The 6,058-nt window shown below is 39.7% G+C and overlaps 1 protein-coding gene across 1 annotated transcript in view; it reads left to right on the top strand.

Annotated features, from left to right (window-relative positions):
• Positions 1 to 6,058, top strand: part of Tgs1 (trimethylguanosine synthase 1) — a 41,884-nt gene that overhangs the window by 358 nt on the left and 35,468 nt on the right. The window lies entirely within an intron of this gene.

Below are 6,058 nucleotides of genomic sequence, written 5' to 3'. Positions count from 1 at the left end.
GAGGCTTTCCAGAAAGCCACATGACCTGCTTCTAGGGCAGACTGATGTCTGAGAAACTCGAAACCCCGCGGGCATGAAGGAATGTTCTACTGCAATTACTAAAGGGAAGATTAATATAATTTTGATTTTTTAAAAGATGTGGTACCGTATATGTGTCATTTCGGGTTTCCATAAATGAAGGGTCAATCTCAACATTGGTTGAGTCGGGCGTGATGGCCCAGGCCTGTACTCAGTGGCCATGCAGAAGGATCGCAAATTCAAGACCATCCTGAGCTACACCAGTAAGATGGAGTGTGAAGTGTAAACTAATACAAATAGATTGATGAGATGAAGGATCAAAATAGAGCTCTATTTGCAAACTGCAAAATCCTTTCCAACAAAAATTTACGTATCTGAAACATCTAATTATTTGAGATAAAAGTCTTAACTGTTTACGGCAGTTTTAGAGACATCTCTGGGGGAAATGTTTGTTTCATGTTAAAAATTGCCAGAATAGAAAGTACCTTCTGGTGGGAAAAGCACTGACAAATTTTAAATTTATGTTTGAAGGTACTCATTTTCATTATGTACTTGAGGGAAGATATCTGAAAGTTTCCTCAAAAAAGAAATATAACACCATGTTAAATTTAACATGTAAAAAATGTACTAGGCTCATTTGCACAGGTCCTGCTGGTTCAGAGTTGAACAGTCTTCTAGTGGGGGAGTGAGGATGCTTATAAGACAGAAAAAAAGACTCAGAGACAAAGGTCAGAAATCCGAGGGCTGCAGGTCTGTACCACACTGGCCCCAAATGTATTTCTCATAGCCTTAATACACTTTACAGTATCATGGGAAACAAAGTCACAAACTAGCAGAGACAATGGCTGACAGAGATTGGATATCTGTTCCCATCCGGAGGTGTCCCTGTTCCTTCTACAAAGATTAATCGAATGTTCAGCCCCTCTCCTTGAGCCTCAGTTGTAGCTTTTTTGTTCCATGTTGTCAGGCCAGGAAATCTGTCAGCCTGACCTTCCTTGACTCTGACTAACAGACCGGCTTTTACAGAAGCAGACAAAAATGACTCCCGACGCTCAGGTGTGCATTTAATTCAGTAAAGTTCTTTTTTATGCTCCTATGAGATGCTGGTAGGTAATGGAATATCAGATGGGACCAGGCTGCACTGAATTCACTTTCTAAGCAAAAGAGATCAATATTGCACTAAGGTAGCTGTTTGCACAATTACTCAGTTAACTCAACTGGATAAGAGACATGTCTGTGGTGCTTTGATAGCAATCTGGGCAGGACGGACAGTGAAAAATATGAAGCCTTAGAGTCTTCTTGAAGTGCCTTTTTGGCAGAAAGTCGAGAAAACCAGTATCCTTAACAGAATTTTATGTAAAAATGGCCAGAGTGAAAACATTACTTTTATGTAAAAATAGTTTGAGTGAGTATTAAAATAGGCTGGTGTAAATGCTCACGCCTTTAATCCCAGCACTCAGGAAGGGAGAGGCAGAGGCAGGCTGATCTCTTGAGATCGAGGCCAGCCTGGTCTTTAGATAGGTTCTAGGACAGTCAGGGTTCTATTACACAAAGAAAGCCTATCTCAAGAAGAAAAAAAAAAAGGAAAAGGAAAGGAAGAAAAGTTGGACTGCAGCAGTGAGATGGCTCAATGAGTAAAGGTATTTACCACCAATACTGAGGACCTGGGTTTGATCCCCAGGGTCCACATGGTGGAAGTAGAGACCCAACCCTAAAGACTTTAAGACATGGTCTTACCAAGTGACTGAGTGACTGGGTGGTCCAAAACTCACTATGTAAACCAGTATGATTTCAAACTCACAGAGCTTTGCCCGTCTTTGGCTCCCAACACTAGGATTAAAGGTGTGTGCCACCACATTCTGCCGTATGTATGTATCTATGTATATGGTCTGTTTTGTTTTTTTTTAGAGAATGCTAAAATAGCAATTAACCCATGTTTAAACATAAACTTTTGTGGTCTTACTAGTTTCCAGATGTGAACCTGAAATTTTCTGGAAATGGCTCTAAGACTAGAGTTTGCTCACAGTAAAAACATCTTAATTTCTCATTATCAGTTATAATCCTATTTATCATCAGGGGCTTCTCTGTAATCTTACTTAAATTTCTTATTGACCCACTGAGATCGAGCTTCAGACGCCACCAGAAACATGGCTGATGAGTAAACTGAGCCAAACATGGGCTCAGGTCTGTAAACACTTGGTTCCCATTAGTGGCACTGTTTGGGAAGGAGGTAAATCCTTGCTGGAGGAAGGAGATAGCTTGGGCAGACTCTGAGAGTCCATAGTGTTGCCCACTTCTAGTTTGCAATCTCTCTGCTTCATGTTTTCAGTTGAAGATGTGATCTCTCAGCTTCTTCTTCCAGTTGCCAGCTGCCATGTCTCCCTGCCATTATAGACTCTTCTCTGGAACTATAAGCCAAAATAATGTCTTCCATAGTTGCTCTCTCTCCATCATGGTGTTTTATCACAACAGAAAGTAATTAGGACAGAAGTTGGTACCAGAAAATGGGCTGTTGCTGTGAAGAACCTGGCCATGTTGGGGTTTTGGGTTGTTTGTTTATTTGTTTTTGTGATGGGTTTTTGGAGGAATGTGGGAGACTTTATACTAGAAAAGAGGTTGGATGCTATAAGCAGAGCTTAGCAGGCCATTCTAGTTAGAACCTGATAGACATTAGTGTTGAGAATAAGAGATTATAGAGTCCCAGCTCAAGAGGGAATCAAGATTTTCATACTAACTTATCCATTCCTGTGCTCTTTTGGCAAAATCTGGCTGTTTTTTGTCCAAGTCCTGAGAAATTGCCTGAGGCTAAAGTATTGAATTTGTTTCTTTCAGAGAGAAACTACCAGCAATGGCATTTTGGGCCTTCATGTAGGGGTTGCATCTGTGTAACATGTTGCTTGGTCTCTCTCAGAGACGTCTGAAAAGATTCAGGAAGAATCCAGAACCCTTCACTCTTGACTTCATAGCTAGTACCACATAGAAAACACTGCAAATTTGACAGTGAAATTGAAATTAAAAGTCCAGCCTTATGACATAGAGCTACAGAATTTGGTCTTGCTTTGGTCCAACATGTCCTCACAGTGCCCCCCATTTTTCTTTCTGTAACATTGTATATTGAAGTATATAATTTGGTTTTTGATTTTCCTGGGGGTAACAGTTAAGTGAGCCTTCTAGAGTTTCAAAACTCTAAAATCTGAACTATAAATTCAAAAGCTAAACTTAAGTTTCTACTGAATGTGGATATTCATTGTATGTCACTCTAAAATTGGACCACAGTTATAAATTAAGGACAGACCAGGCTTCTGTACAATCCTGTATATTTTGACCCCCTACTTACTTCACTGACTGTCTTCTTAGTCTTTTCCTTCAGTTTCATAGGCTTTAACTACCTCTAGACTTTACACAGAGCTTGGGATACTAGGAATGCTTTTTCCCATTCACACCTACCTGTTTGTTTCTTATAGACCTCTTTCCAAGGCCATTTCTCCAAAGAAACCTCTGTCTGTAGAGAAAGGTTATGTCAGTCATAGTGGGGCAGAAAGTGCAGAAATAACTCTGTGCTGTCACCTACAGCACCCCCCCCCCCCTGAGGACTTCTTAGAGACAGCAACTTAGATGAAGACAGAATGTTTAACTTCACAGCAGAAAAGACTCTAGGAAGCTGAGTTGGAGATAAAGAGATTTTTAACACAGAGGTAAGCATGAATGTTGATAGAAAGAAGAATGCATATAAAAAGGAAACACCCCTAAAGGTCTGAGCTTCTCAAAAGTATCCTTGTGTCGTTCACATTAGCTGTATTAGTTGTTGCTGTGACAAAGGACTATGACCAAAAGCAACTTATGCAAGAGTTTGACTTTTCCAAAGGAAGAATCCATGTCAGGAGGCATGCCAGCAGACAACTGCAGCAGAAAACTGAAAGTACAGACTAGAAGTGGGCAGGGCTGTAAACTCTCAAATCCTGCCAGCAATGTGCCTTCTCCTAAACAGTGCTGCCAACAATAGGACCAAGTGTTTAAATACCTGAGCCTAAAGTGGACACTTAACATTCAGACCACCACTTTGTGTTGTCTGTAGGCTCATGGCCTCTGTATGGGTGTGGGTACATACACTCCTGTGTCCATAAGGAGGCCAGAGGAGAATGCCCAATGCTTTCTTCTTTTCCTCTTTGCCTTATTCCTGTCAGGCAGGGTCTGTCACTGAAATTCACAGCTTTCTATTTAGGATAGACTGGCTGGCCAGCAAGCTCCTAGGTTCTGCCTGTGTCTTGGCAAACACAGGCATGCACAGCAAAGGTTCTTACCCATGAAGTGATCTCTTCATCCCCTACCCACTCTATTTTTGGCAGCAGTTTTGTGATTTGAATGAGAATTTCCCCATATATTTGTATGATTCAATCCAGTTAGTGGAACTGTTTAGGAAACATTAGGAGTCTCACTGGAATGAGCTTTGAGATTTCAAAAGCCCACAACAGACCCAGTTAGTCTGTCTGTCTGTACACCCCTCCCCTTTCAGCTGCTGCCTGTGACCTGAGAATCAGGACATAAATGCTTCTTTTTACAGGAGTTGCCTTGGTCATGGTGTCTTTTCAAAAAAATAGAATAGTGACTAGAAAGAGAAAGTGAACCTAGAATTTAACAATTATGCTATAAAGAGATCAAAAATAAATACATGAAAAAATGTTCAAATCTAAACTACGTAGAGATTCCATCTCACCATACCATGACTGTCCTTAAGGAAAAAGCAACAGTCCTAGCAAATGTTTGTCATGTTAGAACTGAGTGAGAAAAGCTTTTTGGGACTGTTGGATGGAATCGTCCATTATTATGCAGGAGCCTCAAAAAGACTAAAAATATAGCTACCCAATAATCCAGACAGATCACTTCTGGGAATAGACCCATGAGAATCTTAAGTCCACATCTTATGGAGATGCCTGTTAATCCTGTATATTGTAGGTAGCACTAATCATAATAACTAAGTTATGGAGTTGAGCTAGGTATCCATCAGCAGATGAATGGATAAATAAACTGGTCTGTATACACAGTGATGTTAATCGATAAAGAGCAATGAAATTGTATCATTGAAATGAACTGTGGATAATCATCTTAAACAGACAGAATAAGCCAAACTCAGACAAATATCAAATTTTCTCTCATGTGGAATATAGATTTCATGTATGTGTGCATACGTAGCATATACACAGCATGAGAAATAAAATGGAGTATTTGGTGTATAAGTACAGTATTTGTACCAAACTCCTGTGCCACTGTAGCTTCTGTAGTAGTGGAGACTACTGGGGGAAAGGAAAGTGACTGGCAGGAGGGGAGAGGAGTGTGGACAAACTGTAGACTTTAAATCCATCCCTATATAATTATACTTGTAAAACTTTAGAAGAAAGAATTAAAATTCAGAAAATTTATTAGTGAACCTCTATAGCACTAATAATAAAGCCCCAGAAAAGAAAACTTGAAGCAGGAGAATGAAATGATTATATTACTTTGCTTCAACTATCACATTAGCATTTAAAAAAATCTGCAGAAGTGTGAATGGCTTGTAGAAAAAAACTACTCAAAACTTTGTGCAGGAAAGAGATAATATAGTTTTTATTAAGGAAAATAGAGTAGATTGTAGGCCAGCATAGGCTTTATAGCAAGACTGTGTTTTAAAGCAACTTTTAAAATTAAAGACAGCAACAGAAAAGGGGAAGAAAGGGAAAAAAGATGTGAGAGGTTGTTGGGTTGGCTTGAGGAGTAAGGTAAGGACAGCATACACAGGAGAAGAGTGGGGCCAGAGGTAGCTCATTCCTTCATTGCTACTTTTCACCGAAAGTGGGATCACTAGCGAGTAAAGAGCTTTATGTGGGAGCAGTGACATGAGTGTCATCAGCTTCATCTTGCTTTTATTTTGGAGGCGTCTGAAATACACAAGACTAGGTGATACAAATTGAATAGATTGGCTTAGCACCTTGAAGAAGTTTGTGCTGGTCTTAAAAATTCTACCTATTCATCAGAATACAAAATATGTATATCACAAATATAAATT

The sequence above is a fragment of the Mus caroli genome, unplaced genomic scaffold, assembly GCF_978045245.1.
Source record: "Mus caroli unplaced genomic scaffold, Mus_caroli_1 scaffold_6, whole genome shotgun sequence".
In the NCBI taxonomy this organism is placed as follows: domain Eukaryota; kingdom Metazoa; phylum Chordata; class Mammalia; order Rodentia; family Muridae; genus Mus; species Mus caroli.
Note: the sequence above shows the minus strand (reverse complement) of the source record. Positions and strands in the feature narration are given on the sequence as shown.